The sequence below is a fragment of the Triturus cristatus genome, chromosome 10 (assembly GCF_964204655.1).
Source record: "Triturus cristatus chromosome 10, aTriCri1.1, whole genome shotgun sequence".
NCBI classification, from domain to species: domain Eukaryota; kingdom Metazoa; phylum Chordata; class Amphibia; order Caudata; family Salamandridae; genus Triturus; species Triturus cristatus.
The window spans coordinates 585,656,360-585,671,096 of NC_140593.1; the positions used below are offsets into that span (position 1 = coordinate 585,656,360).

At 44.8% G+C, this 14,737-nt stretch overlaps 1 protein-coding gene across 2 annotated transcripts in view; it reads right to left on the minus strand.

Moving 5' to 3' along the window:
* Positions 1 to 14,737, minus strand: part of RRN3 (RNA polymerase I transcription factor RRN3) — a 454,090-nt gene that overhangs the window by 230,908 nt on the left and 208,445 nt on the right. The gene's annotated exons all lie outside the window — the stretch shown is intronic.

Below are 14,737 nucleotides of genomic sequence, written 5' to 3' on the forward strand. Positions count from 1 at the left end.
CTTTGTCCATGCCTTTTTCCGTTATTTAGAAGCAAGTGGTGATGGGGTTCAATTGTCCCACTGTAAAGGGGACATTAATAGGGTACTTGTACATTGAAACTTTGTTCTACATTAAAGTATTGAAGAATCAAAATATTCCTCTCCTCTGTGAATTGTATAACATGAAATGCAAAATTAATTAATAGATTTATTTGATGCACAAGGGGCCCTTTTGTTGGTTGTGATAGTATAGCTGAAAACTAGAGCGCTTTCAAATCCAAATCACGTGTTGTGTAATAATAATTAGAGGGGTGCATGACTAAAGCTGTGCTCTCAGTTTTATTTTATAACACCATTGAATAGTATATCAAGTTTTTAATTATGCAACATACTTTGTTGGAACTTATGCACCTCTGGAGCTATAAACAGACAATGTATGCACTGGCCTAAAAACAATCAATCAAGTCGTACTTGTAAAGCGCGGCTTATCACCAGAAAGGGTATCCCAACAACTCAAAATGTTGTCAAGGCTTCATAAATCTCTGATCCATATTGTTAATTAGAGGTGGTCAAGCCACTGAAAGTTCAAGCCTGGCCCTGGCTCAGCTCGAGGTCCTGTTAGAACCACAGCACATAATGAGTGGAGCTTTCATATGGCTTCTACATGCCTTCCTCCCACTTCCTAGGATATGGCATTATGGTTCATAGATGCCGATTGTCGAACTGGGGAGCCACGTTTGAGTCTCTGCATCAGCTTAAGATCTTATTATTCAGGGCAAATCACTTTATCTCTTTATGCCTATAAATAATGCATGTCACCTTGTGTAATGTAACTGGCACTCATATTAAGGGCTCCAATATCTTTGGGTGGAATTTGCATTATATTTTTAACACTGCAGAAAAATGCCCTGAGAGATAAAAGCAAGGAACTTAACATAAGGAAAGATAAATAGATAACCATTTACTGGCTGATTTCTACAAAGCGGAACCAGAAAACCTGGATAGATTGTGGCTTCTACGCTTAAATTATGTGATCTTGGGCAAATATTGTAATTCACAAAAACACTGTTTTCTTCATTAACCGTGCACTTTTAAACATGTGAGTTCAGACTACCTCTTGTACAAAACAACCACTTTTAATAAGTACTTCCCAGTGCAGTGCTTTAATGTGCCCAATAACATCAAGCTCCCACATGCCAAAGAAATACACTTTGAGTTTTTAAGAAACGTATATTTTATGTGAAGTTTGTTGAATGATTTACATAGTAAATATTTTCAGGGTTTGGCTCGGGTTCTAGGATCTGAGCCAGGACCTTGGCTCGGCACTGGTTCGGCTCAGAGTTATTTGTAGGCTTTTCCACCTCTACTATTAATCCCAAATCCAAATCATGTGAACATGAATATTGGTACCATGTGACCCATGTCATAGATTTCATCTTCAGTCACTCTGGCTGTTAGCCAATATTACCTGGCATTCTGGGACCTGAAATTTTGTTTTTCTTGACAAGTGCAACGACAGCGAGACCATGCATGCAACCAGCTGTTAAACAAAGTCAGGAAAGACTAAAGGTACCACAGAAAATTAGGATAATGTTACTTACCCAGTAAGCATCTGTTCTTGGCATGTAGAGCTGTAGATTCACATGCTTTGCATACTGCTGACATCTAGTGTTGGGTCTGGATGTTCGCAAGTTGTTTTTCTTCGAATAAGTCTTTCCGAGGTAGGCGACTCCTCCTTTTTGTTGATAGTGTGCATGAGCATCGACTCCATTTTTAAGATTGTTTTCTCGCAAAGGGTGAGAATGGAGTTAGTAAGTGTGGAATAGAGATGTCCATGCGTATGTATACAAGATAAGAAAGAACTGCAACAGGTACAGGTTCCCGGGTAGGAGGGTGGCGCATGTGAATCTACAGCTCTGCATGCCAAGAACAGATGCTTACTGGGTAAGTAACATTATCCGTTCGAGGCATGCGAGCTGTAAATCACATGCTTTGCATAGACTATACAGCGGTATTCTCCCAAAAGCAGTGGCTAACCTGTAGCTGTTGCAGTTGTCTGAAAAAGTGTTCTAAGTAATGCCTGGCCCACATTAGCTTGTTGTCTTGCTAACTCATCTACACAATAATGTTTGGGGAATGTGCGTGCTGTAGACCATGTTGCAGCCTTACAAATGTCAACTATGGGGATGTTTCCTAAGAAAGCCAAGTAGCCCCCATTTTGCGAGTGGAATGTGCTCTAGGGGTTATTGTTAAAGTTCTTTTTGCTTTTGCATAACAAGTCTGAATACATTTAACAATCCATCTAGCAATACCCGATTTGGATATAGGATTGCCCTTGTGAGGTGGAGTAAAAGCAACAAAAAGTTGTTTAGTCTTACGAAATGACTTTGTTCTTTCTATGTATTATAAGAGGGCTCTTCTTACATGTAAAAACGTATGTAGAGCTCGTTCTGCCACTGAATCTAGTTGAGGAAAGAACACGGGTAACTCAACCTATTGATTGATGTGAAAGGCAGAAACTACTTTAGGTAGAAATTTAGGGTTGGTACGAAGAACCACTTTGTCTTTGTGAAGCTGGAAAAAAGGTTCTTCTATGGTTAGTGCCTATAGCTTACCCACTCTCCTCAGTGAAGTAATTGCAATGAGGAAAGCGATTTTCCACGAGAGAAACTGCAGTTCACATTTTTATTCAAAAGGAGTGCCCATTAATCACGTGAGGACTATGTTATGATTACACACTGTGGCAAGTGGAAGTCTTGGTGGTATAACTCTTTTTAGTCCTTCCATAAAAGCTTTGATAACTGGTACTCTAAAGAGAGATGAGTGTTGCCTATTTTGTAGATAAGCAGCTATTGCAACGAGATGTTGGCGGATAGAAGTGTAAGCTAATTCTGACCGCTGCAAGTGTAACAAATAACATGATATTTTGTATGAAAGCATCAAGAGGATTGATGTTATTACAATAGATAACAAAACGCTTCCATTTAGCTGCATAACAAGCTCTTGTAGTAGGTCTTCAGGCCTCTCTAAATGTTCATACAGTCTGGTGGAAGATTCAGATAACCAAACTCTATCCCTTCAGGAGCCGGATCGCTAGGTTGAGTTCTTTGGGATCTGGGGGTCTGATTTCATCATGGCTCTGTGTGAGGAGATTGGATGTGAGATGCAGCTTTTGATGTGGAACTTCTGATAGCTCCAACAGGGTCGTGAACCAAGGTTGACGGGCCCATGTGGGAGCTACAAAAATCAGTGTGAGGGATGTTTGCCTAAGTTTCTGAACCACTGATGGAATGAGTGGGAGAGGCAGAAAAGCGTAGCCAAATATCTCTGTCCAGTTCATCCACAGTGCATTGCCTTTGGAGAGTGGGTATGGATACCTGGAGGCGAAGCTTAGGCATTTTGCGTTTCGTGTGTGGTGAAAAAATCTATTTGAGGAAACCCCCAACTTGAGGGTGAAGTTCCCACTTGTGGATTTGCGGCCTCTGTCTGCTCAGAAGGCCGGCAATCTGACTCTTTACTGCTAGGAGATGGCTTTTGCCCCATTCCCAAATGTCCTGAGCTAGGTGTGACCGTTGGAGAGAGTGTCCCCCCCTCCCCCCTGTTTTTGTATATAATACATAGGTGTCATCTTGTCGGTGCAGACTAGGACAGCTTTGTCTACAAGGTGAAGTTGAAAGGCTTTGAGTGCAAGAAACACTGTTAGCAGCTCTAGATGATTTTATGTGGAGAGCTTTTTGCTTTTGACTCCACAAGCCTTGAATTGTGTGATTCTGGAGATGAGCTCCCCAACCAGTGAGCGGCACGTCTGCTGTTAGTATGGTCTGTGGAACAGGGTCTATGAAGGGCCGTCCTTTTCACAACTTTTGTGGGTACCACCACTGCAGAGAGCGAGGAGTACGGCCGCTTACCAACAATAGATCGGTTAAGAGACCCTACGACTGGTTCCACTGACTTGCTAAGCATTCTTGAAGGGGACGCATGTGAAGCCTGGCATGGGAAACAATCATGATGCAAGAGGCCATCATTCCCAGCAACTTCATATACACTCGAGCTGGTAGTAAGTGAGAGGGCTGAAACTGAAGAATTATAGCCTGAATATTGCGAATTCTGGCTGTTTTGAGTATCTAAAGTGGCTCCTAGATAGTTTTGAGTGTTGGAAGTTTCAAGATGCGACTTCAACACATTGACTGTAAACCCCAGTCGATGCAGTAACTGCAGTGTTATGTGAGTGTGCTGGAGACACTTTAGGTACGTACTGGCTTTGATGAGCCAGTCGTCTAAGTACGGGAAGACATGAATGTGTTGCCTTCATAGATGAACAGCTACTACTATCAGACATTGTGTAAATACTCTGGGAGTCGTGGCGACTCCGAATGGAAGTACTTTGAACTGGTAATGCTGCCCTGCTACCACAAATCTGAGAAATTTGCGATGAGCGGGATGTATCGGAATGTGGAAATAAGTGTCCTTTAAGTCTAGAGTAGACAAAGTCACCCTGATGTAGAAATGGGAGCACTTGTTGAAGCGTCACCATATGAAAATGATCTGATTGTATGTAAAGATTTAATTCTCATGGTCTAAAATAGATCTGAGAGAACTGTCCTTTTTGGGTATGAGAAAGTAAAGGGAGTATACCCCGACCCCTGATATTGTAGTGGTACGGGCTCTATGGCTCCCCTAAAAAAGGAGAGAATGTTCTTGTTTGAGGAGGTGTAAATGGTCTGGTGACATTTGTGTGAACGTGGAGGAGGAATGTTTGGAGGATTGTTGATAAGCTCCAGGCAATAACCAGTACGGATAATTCCTAGCACCCATTTGTCTGTAGTTATTAATTGTCAGACAGGTAGGAATTGTGAGAGACGTTCCCGGACAGGCGTTAATTGATCAGGGGGAAGTGTAGGCAAGTCACTGTTTGTTATTTGAGGGGGAGGTGCGTGTGTTGGAACCTCTACCTTTGCCATTGTTGCCTATGTAGCCTCCTCTAAAGAAACCATTGGAAGCAGAGGGCTGATTATTGCCCTTGTACGGTGTAGAGGCAGTGTCTGAAGAGATATTTTTGCACCCCCCACGATAGGTGTGCCGAAAGGATCCACGATTAGAAGGGGACTGTAGAGCTCCCATAGATTTTGCCACTTCTGTGTCCATTTTCATTTTCTCTAAGGACGTGTCAACTGCAGGACCAAAGAGGTGTTGTTTGTCAAATTGTGTGTTAAGAACAGAAGTTTGAACTTCTGGTTTAAACCCTGAAATTCTTAACCATGCATGACTTGTTAGTAGTATGCTGGTATTAATGGCTCTAGCCGCCGTGTCTGCTGCATATAATGCACACCTAATGGAAACATTAGAAATGAGCTTTCTCTCTTGCACTAGGTCTTAGGCTTTGGACTTATGCTCATCAGGCAGGAATTGGAGCAGTTGCTCTATTTCGTCCCAATGCGCCCTATCGTACCTGGCTAAAAGGGCTTGGGTATTAGCAGTGCACCAGTAATTTGCAGCTTGGGAGGCTACTCTCTTTCCAGAGGCATCTATGAGCTTAGACTCTTAGTCCGGAGGTGAAGCAACTCCTGACGTCTGAGAATTGACACGTTTACGGGCATTAGAAACCACTAAAGAGTCTAGCGGTAACTGGCCTTTGATGAAAACTGGGTCTGATGGTGCAGGTTTATCATTTTTGTCTATCCTGGGGGTGAGAATACGTGCACGAACAGGATCCTTAAATAGGTCATCCACATGTCTTAATATACCTTTGAGCATGGAGAGTGTGAATCTTTGGGAACTACTAAGGGTTTCAAAAAGGTAATCCTCCTCTAGGGATTTATTATGTAATTGTACCCCAGATATTCAGAGGCTATGTTTAATAGCTCCAAGTAACCTACGTTGTCATCTGATGGAGAGGGTTTAGCAGGATAAAGGTCAGGATCATTTTCTGTGGGAGAGTCTGTATTATAACCCTTCCAGGGGTCTGCAGGTGAAGGACCATTGTCCCCATCTCCATTGTCCTGATCATCAGGTGTGGTGGTGGCAAATTAGTAGGGGTAATTAGCAAATACTGTGTTTCTGGGGAAGGAGGAGGAGAAGGGTTAGTACCAACACGTTTCCTTTTTAAAGGAATGTGATAAGATTCCTCTGATTTAGATTTGCGTTTAAGTGGCAATTTGGTCGCATTATGTCCAGTCTTTGGATTAATGTAAAGTTCCTTTGTTTCTGGTCCTGTTTTAAAGGCGGGACGTCAAAACGGGGCTCCATTGTTGGTATCGGAGCATCTTTATCTTTCAGTGCCGAGGTTTTCGGTGCCGGTGTCTTGGGTGCAGATGATTTCGGTTCCGAAGACTGTTTCGGCGTCGAAGGAGTTGGGCCTGAGACAGGTTTCGGTTTCGACCCCGAAGGATTCGGCTGGGCGCCCGAGTGTGGGCAACTCGATCCCGAGCCGGAAGACTTTGACGTATATTTCGGTGCCAAGCCCGAAGGCGGGGCGTTGGAAACATGTTCTCGGTGCCGACCATGTCCCGAAGGCAGAGGTGGGACCGGAGCCTTTTTCTTGGGCGCGTTGGAATCTGGGGCAAGGGAGGATCAGTATTCACGATACGCTGACCCTGCGGAATGTCTTTGTCCACATCGGAAATGGAAATAGGCTCTTCTTGTTCTTCATCGGGCCCTATGACATAGCCAGTTTCTTGTTCGGAATCTTTTCCGAAGAAGTCCAGAATTGAGCTGGTGTTCTGACTATGTTGCGATGTTGAGCCAGACGGTCGCGGAGCATTTTCTTCAAATGTAAAGATTTACACGTGTCACAGTCCTGTTCGTTGTGCTCCAGAGATAAGCACAAGTCGCACACTTCGTGTGAGTCGGTGCGCAGGAACTTCACGGGGCACCGAGGGCAGAATTTCAATGGAGTCTGTTCCATTTACTGTGAGGCGGACCGGCCCAGGTAGGCCTTCCACGAGTTTCTACGATAAAAAAGAGGAACAAAAGTTACTTACCTGTAAACTGTGGTTCTCCAGTATTGGTGTCTTTCATAGATTCACATGCTTGAAAATTCCCCGTCGTCGAAGTGGGAGTCCCACGGTACATAATATAGCAATATAGTAATAACATAAGCCTAATAGGCATAAAAGAAAGAAAAACCATAGAGTTTTCATGGATAGACAACTTGTCACCTCTATAACATATCACTGTCGTTATGTTCTAGGCCAAATCCAGCCAATCAGGTGTCCGCACCCTCTAGAACCCTCTCCCCAGAGACTCAGGCTCTCAGATTTTCGTAGCACAAGAGTGACATATAGTCAAATACATAATTAGAGCCTCTGAGGGGAGGTGGGTGGGTCGCATGTGAATCTATGAAAGACACCAATACTGGAGAACCACAGTTTACAGGTAAGTAACTTTTGTTCTTCTCCAGTATTGGGGTGTCTTTCATAGACTCACATGCTTGAATAAGAGTAGTGAGCAGAGAAGCAGAATAATACAAGGTACATAAGCATCAAAACAATAGCATATACAGTGCAAAAGACTATATGCATATAAATATACATATATATATATATATAAATATATACATCTATACATAAATAAATAAATAAATAAATAAATAAATAAAAGTACCTGGTATACAGGAGGAGGGAAGCATCAGAGGCTCACCTTATTTAAAAAGATTACGAAGGACTGCTTGTCCCACGGCTGTATCCGTGTTATCTGCAGCATCCAGACAGTAGTGTCTCGTAAAGGTCTGTCTGCTGGACCATGTCGCCGCTCTACAGATGGATTGAAGAGGGACTCCAGCAAAAAACGCAGTAGAAGAAGAAACCTTCCTGGTGTAGTGCGCTTTAACGGTAGAAGCGAGAGGTTTCCCTGCTTGTTGATGACAAAAGGCAATAGTAGAAGATATCCAACGTGCTATAGATTGTTTGGTGACAGGATGACCTTGTCGCATCCGTCCGTAGGCGAGAAAGAGTTGGTCATTTTTACGAATAGCAGCAGTTCTCTGAAGATAAAATTTGAGGCATCGTTTGACATCCAAAGAATGAAGTGACTTTTCTGCAAAAGTTTGAGGATTTGGAAATTTTTTTTTTAAAACAACCGGCTCATTGAGGTGGAAATCAGATGGTACCTTAGGGATAAAGGCCGGATTGGTGCGAAGCAGGACAGAATCTTTAGTAAATTGAAGAAAAGAAGGGTTAATGGTAAATGCTTGCAAGTCACTGACCCGGCGTGAGGATGTAAGAGCCAGGAGGAGAGAAGTCTTCCACGTGACATATTTGAGGCTGACCTTATGGATTGGCTCGAATGGCGATCTCATGAGCTGCGCCAATACAACGTTGAGATGCCAAGGAGGAGGAGGCCGACGTATCGGAGGAAACATTCGGAAAAGCCCTTTGAAGAATTGTTGTATTACTCCTGACGAGTAAAGGGAGTTAGAGCCATCTTGTCGGAATCGTGACGTTGCTGCTAAAAAGACTTTAAGGGTAGCGTATGAAAGACCTGATTTTGCTAGGTGCAAAAAGAAAGGTAAAAGTTGTTCCGGCTTGGAATGCATTGGATGAATACTGGCATCACTGCACCATGAACAAAATCGTTTCCATTTGAGTTTATATGTTTTCACAGTAGAAGGAGCTCTAGCTTTTGCGAAGACTTCTCGGCAGTCCAAAGGGATGTCCAAATTCACAAATTTAAAGTACTCAGGTTCCAAGCCGCCAAGTGTAGAGATGCAGGATCGGGATGACAAATTTGACCGTGTTCCATGGTCAAAAGATTCGGTAGAGGAGGAAGCATGATCGGTTCGCACTGAGACAGGAGCAGCAGTTCCGTGAACCATATTTGTCGAGGCCATCGGGGGGGCTATAAGGATGAGCCGACAGGGTTCTTTCCTCATTTTCCGTAGAACCTTGGGGACTAGAGGTATCGGTGGAAAGGCGTAAGCATAAATTTTGGACCAGTTAATCAAAAAGGCATTCCCGCACGACTTTGGTTGGGGAAGCCAACTTGCGTAGAACTGGCATTTTCGGTTCAGATAAGTTGCGAAAAGATCCAGATTTGGGGAACCCCATAGTTGGAATATATGATCCAGAATGGGTTGGTGCAATTCGCATTCGTGATTGGTCGTGGAGGATCTGCTTAGGGAATCCGCAAGAATGTTGGACGCTCCCGGAACATGCACTGCTGTGAGGGCGATGTGATGTTGAATCGCCCAATCCCAGATTTTTTGAGCCTGAAGGGACAACAGAACGGACCTCGTGCCTCCTTGCTTGTTGATATAGTGCATGCACGTTGTGTTGTCCGTCCGGATCAACACCGTGCTTCCATGAATGATGGTTTGGAAAGCTTTGAGAGCCAGAAAAATGGCCAGTAATTCTAACAGGTTGATGTGTCTTGTCTTTTGATGAACCGACCACTTGCCTTTCACAGTTAGTCCCTGCAAGTGGGCGCCCCAACCCTCGAGAGATGCGTCGGTGGTGAGGGTGAATTGTGGAGTGTCCGCCAGAAAAGGACGCCCCACGGAGACATGTTCTTCGTGAGTCCACCATAAAAGAGCCCTTTTTAGGCGAAGGGTGACTCTGACTATGTCGTTGAAAGTGCCTGAGCCCATTGCTTGTCCAGTTCTTCCTGGACAGGTCTCATCTTCAGGCGGCAGTGAGGGACTAAAGGAATGCAGGACGACAGCATCCCTAGGAAAGATTTCAACTGTCGGACAGAAACAAACTCTTTTAGGTGGATAGAGGTCGCTAGATCGCGAAGACGTTGTCGCCGTTCGTGTGACACAAAAGCTTTCCCTAGACTGGCATCCAGAATGGCTCCCAAGAACAATCTGTTTTGAGCCGGGCGCAACTGAGATTTTTCTAAGTTCAGTGTGAGGCCCAGAGATTGGAACAGGGATCTGCATAACAGAGTTTGTTTGGACACTAGGGCGAAAGACTAAGGTAAGGTGCCACCGGTGCAAGGACTTTTGTGAACACTCAGGGAGCAGAACGAAGGCCGAATGGCAGGACCTTGAATTGAAAATCTCGTCCGGCCACCCTGAATTTGAGGAATTTTCTGTGTCTTGACAATATGGGAAGATGAAAATAAGCGTCTTGCAGATCTAGAGTTGTCATGAATTCTCTGTAGGGACAACATACGAAAAGTTTGTGTCTTTATATATTTGTTCAGGGCTCGTAGATCCAAAATGGGACGCCATTCTCCCGACTTTTTCTGTATAAGGAAGAACCTTGAATAGAACCCCCTGCCCTTCTGTAGTTTTGGTACCACTTCGATCGCGCCCTTTCTCAATAGAATGTTTAGCTGATTCAGAAGCTCTTTCAAGTGTGCAGGCGGGGGACCTCTTGGTGGAGTATTTGGAGGAATCTTTATAAATTTCAAAGCGTGTCCCCTGCGCACAATATCGAGAACCCATTGATCGGTGGTTATTTGCGACCATTTGGAGTAGAAGCGGGAGATTCGACCTCCAAGTTTTGGGGGAGTCCGTGACTGAGGGTAATGAGAGTCATTGTTTCTTTGAGGAATCCTTTCCTCTGTAAGAAGATTTGCCTCTGTATTGCCTGTAATTGGAAGAATTTTACTGCCGATAAGATTGCTGGTTTTGAGAGGAATAGCGGCTCTGTCCTTGCCTGTATTGGTTTGAATTGCCTCGAAAGGAAGAAGAGGAACCACGACCTCTTGCGCCTCGAAAAGGTTGTTTTTTGAATTGCAAAGACCCTAAAGCACGAGCTGTGTCAGTGTCCTTCTTAATTGCCTGAAGGGCATCATCTATATGCTGGCCAAAAAGGGACTCGCCGTCGTAAGGCATGTCCAGGATTTTTGTTTGCACCTCTTGACGAAAGGACGTAGCCCGTAACCAGCCCTGACGCCGGAGGACTGCAATACCTGCCAAAAGACGGAAGCCAGAAGAAGACACATCAATGGCGCAATCTATAATCTCCGAAGAAATTCTTTCTCCCTCTTAGAGAATCTTCAAAGCCTCTGGTCTGGATGATTCAGGAATAAGATTAATCAGAGATGAAATGTCTGACCACATTTGGCGATCGTAGCGGCCTTAGATCGCCAAAGAATTGGCCGCTCGTACAGTAGCTGCCGCCATAGTGGAAAATGTTTTCCCTATACAATCCAGCCGTCGACCTTCGCGATCAGGGGGTGCCGACAAAGGAGATAAAGGGTTTCTAGATCGGCATTGGGCTGCCTGAGTAATAATGGAATCAGGCTTTGTTTGCGAAATTAAACAGGCAGGAGAATTTGGAGGAGCCTTGTATTTTTTGTCTATCCTAGGAAGGATGGCTGGAATCGAATTAGGAGTTTATCAATTTAAGGCCCTCTTGCCATATAAAATCAATGATTGGAATGCAGCGGACCTGCTTTTGAGGTTGGTCCTTAAAGTCATATAAGAAACAATCCTCCTCTCTGGTTGTCATAGGGAGGTGAAATCTTTTAGCTGCTCTTTCCATGAGCAAATGAAAACCACCAATGTCAACTGGGGGAGAATCCAAAGGAGCTGGATCAGCGGGAGAAGGTGTTTGAATCTGATAGTTGTCCCAGTCAGAAAGGAGGGAAGCATCATCCAGCTCACCTTCCTCTTCGTCAGCGTCATCATCTTGTTCCTCGACCATATCTTCAAGTGTGATTGGAGGAACCCCAAGAGATTGTTCTCTGGTCACTGATGTAGGTGTGGCTACCGTTTCCCTAGTAAAAACAGGTTGTTGAGGTGTCTGCGGCGTTGGAGTGGTATGCCCAGACCGTGGAAAACGGCGATAATAATCATCCAGCATGTACTGTAAATTGGAAATCAGACTTAAAGGCAATTGTGCCATAGGAGGTTCCTGAACTGGATGCGTGTCATAAGATGAGAAATCATCTTGTTGCAAGTCCTCCTCATCATCATCTGAGTCCTGACATTTAATTAAAAGTTCTGAAGGACTGCGAGCAGCCCGAAATCTGTCATCCTCGTATTCCTCATTGTCAGATGAAAACAGCACTTCAGGAGGCTGCACAGGTGTTTTAAGTGGTATCAGGGTATCCAGAGACGAATGCCAGCGTTGAAGCAGAGAGTTTGAAGTCTCTAATGGTAGCAAATCCAGAGTTGGAGTCGTAGCCATCGTTGCTGGTGCTGAAATTCGCCATTGAACTGCTGTCGACGAGGAAGCCACCGCCGACGAGGAAGCCACCGCCGACGAGGAAGCCACCGCCGACGAGGAAGCCACCGCCGACGAGGAAGCCACCGCCGACGAGGAAGCCACCGTCGACGAGGAAGCCACCGTCGACGACAAAGCCACCGTCGACGACAAAGCCACCGTCGACGACAAAGCCACCGTCGACGGCAAGGCTACCGTCGACGACAAGGCTACCGTCGACGACAAGGCTACCGTCGACGACAAGGCTACCGTCGACGACAAGGCTACCGTCGACGACAAGGCTACCGTCGACGACAAGGCTACCGTCGACGACAAGGCTACCGTCGACGACAAAGCCACCGTCGACGACAAAGCCACCGTCGACGGCAAAGCTACCGTCGACGACAAGGCTACCGTCGACGACAAGGCTACCGTCGACGACAAGGCTAAACCTGCATTTAATTTGCTGTCACTTTGAGGTAAGATGATAGCTAGAACATTATGAGTTTCATCTTTAGTTAAATAGATGGAAAATGAAAGATTGTCGAGACTATCCAAATCATGTCATACGGAGTCTTTGAATATTGTGTTGATACATTAGAGCTCCTTTCTCTTATAATAGTCAACCATGAAATTTTGGAATCTCCATGTTTATGTAGTACAAATGGACGTGCATAACAAAGAAAAATGAAAAATGTGTACATAATTTGTAAATACAAATCTAATCTTGGTATAACGGGATTGATAGAAAAGACACTAAAAGTGGTTTTAAATGTATGTAAATATATGTGTATGTCCGTCAGTTTTAATGATTGTATTATATATATATATTTTTTCTATTTTCTTATTACAGCCCTGAAGAAGTTCCGTTAAGAAACTATATCTTGAAAGGAACGAAACGCGTTGGCTGTGGTTTTTTGTATCTATCTACTTGAAATAAAAATTAAACAAAGAAAAGCTTAAAATAATTTTGGACTTTGTTTCTATGTTCAGTGCACCTCCATTCAATGTAAAGGCTACCGTCGACGACAAGGCTACCGTCGACGACAAGGCCACCGCCGACGAAGAAGCACTCGTCGACGACAAAGTTCCCGTCGATGACGAAGCACTCCTCGACGACGAAGCACCCTTCGACGACGAAGCACCCGTCGATGACGAAGCACCCGTCGACGACTAAGCACCCGTCGACGACTAAGCACCCGTCGACGACTAAGCACCCGTCGACGACTAAGCACCCGTCGACGACTAAGCACCCGTCGACGACTAAGCACCCGTCGACGACTAAGCACCCGTCGACGACAAAGCACCTGTCGACGACGTCTGCTTCTTCTTATGCATGATAGCCGTCGACGACGAAGTTAAGGGTAGCGTCGATGAAATGGGTCTCACCTTAACTGATACCAGCGTCGACGGTGAAGACGCCGACGACATGATCATCGTTGGCTTCATAGACATAGATGCCGAGGTCGTCGATGAAGATGCGACGACCGCAGCTCTCGTCGACGGAGGAAGCGTTGAAGAGCTCGTCAACGAGAGAGGCAGTTTCCGAGGTAAAAACTGCGCAGATGGAGTCTTAGACGCCTGAGAATCAGATCTCGGGCGTCAAGGATACAGAGAGACTCCTGGGGGGGGAAATCACCCCTCTTGAAGTAGAAGGTTGGGTAGTAATCTTGTCTCCATGATGTTTCTTCACCACCTTAGTTCTAGGAGAAACTTTTTGAGAGTCACAGGACCTTTTCAAAGAGGGAGCAGTTTGGATGGAAGACACACTCTCCACATCTGAAACAGGATTTTCTGAAGTCTTCAACTTCTGCAGCCACAGAAGGAGACGCCCTTCTCTATCCTTCAAAGTTTTCTGTGAGAAGGTTCTACAAATGTTACAATCCTTTACCTGATGTTCAGGATATAAACAATAAATACATTTTTTGTGAGGATCTTCAGAATGAAGTCTCAGTTTACCACAACTCCCACAAGGTCTGAAGAGGGATTTCTTGGTTGTAGACATCATAGACTCAATCTTCTGTGAAATATGAGATGAAAAAAACTGAGCAAGCTCAGGGAGACTCCCTTCACACGACGTGCGGTAGAAAATATGAGAGCCCGAGTCTCTGGGGAGAGGGTTCTAGAGGGTGCGGACACCTGATTGGCTGGATTTGACCTAGAACATAACGACAGTGATATGTTATAGAGGTGACAAGTTGTCTATCCATGAAAACTCTATGGTTTTTCTTTCTTTTATGCCGATTAGGCTTATGTTATTACTATATTGCTATATTATGTACTGTGGGACTCCCACTTCGACGACGGGGAATATTCAAGCATGTGAATCTATGAAAGACACCCCAATACTGGAGAACTTTTGTTATTAACTACGATACGCGGAGAAAGGGAAATACGCGATCGAAAACAAAACCATTGAGGGTAAGTGGATTGCGCACCGAGGGGAACCCGAGAAACGGTGTCGAACCGGAGTGCAGCAATTCACGTCTGAACCCCATGGCGGAAAAAAACAATCCAGTCGATGCCCATACGCACTATCACCTACCTCGTGACTGGAAAGACTTCTTCGAAGAAAAACAACTTGTAAACATCCGGACCCAACACTAGATGGCAGAAGTATGCAAGGCATGTGATCTACGGCTCACATGCCTCGAATATAATGA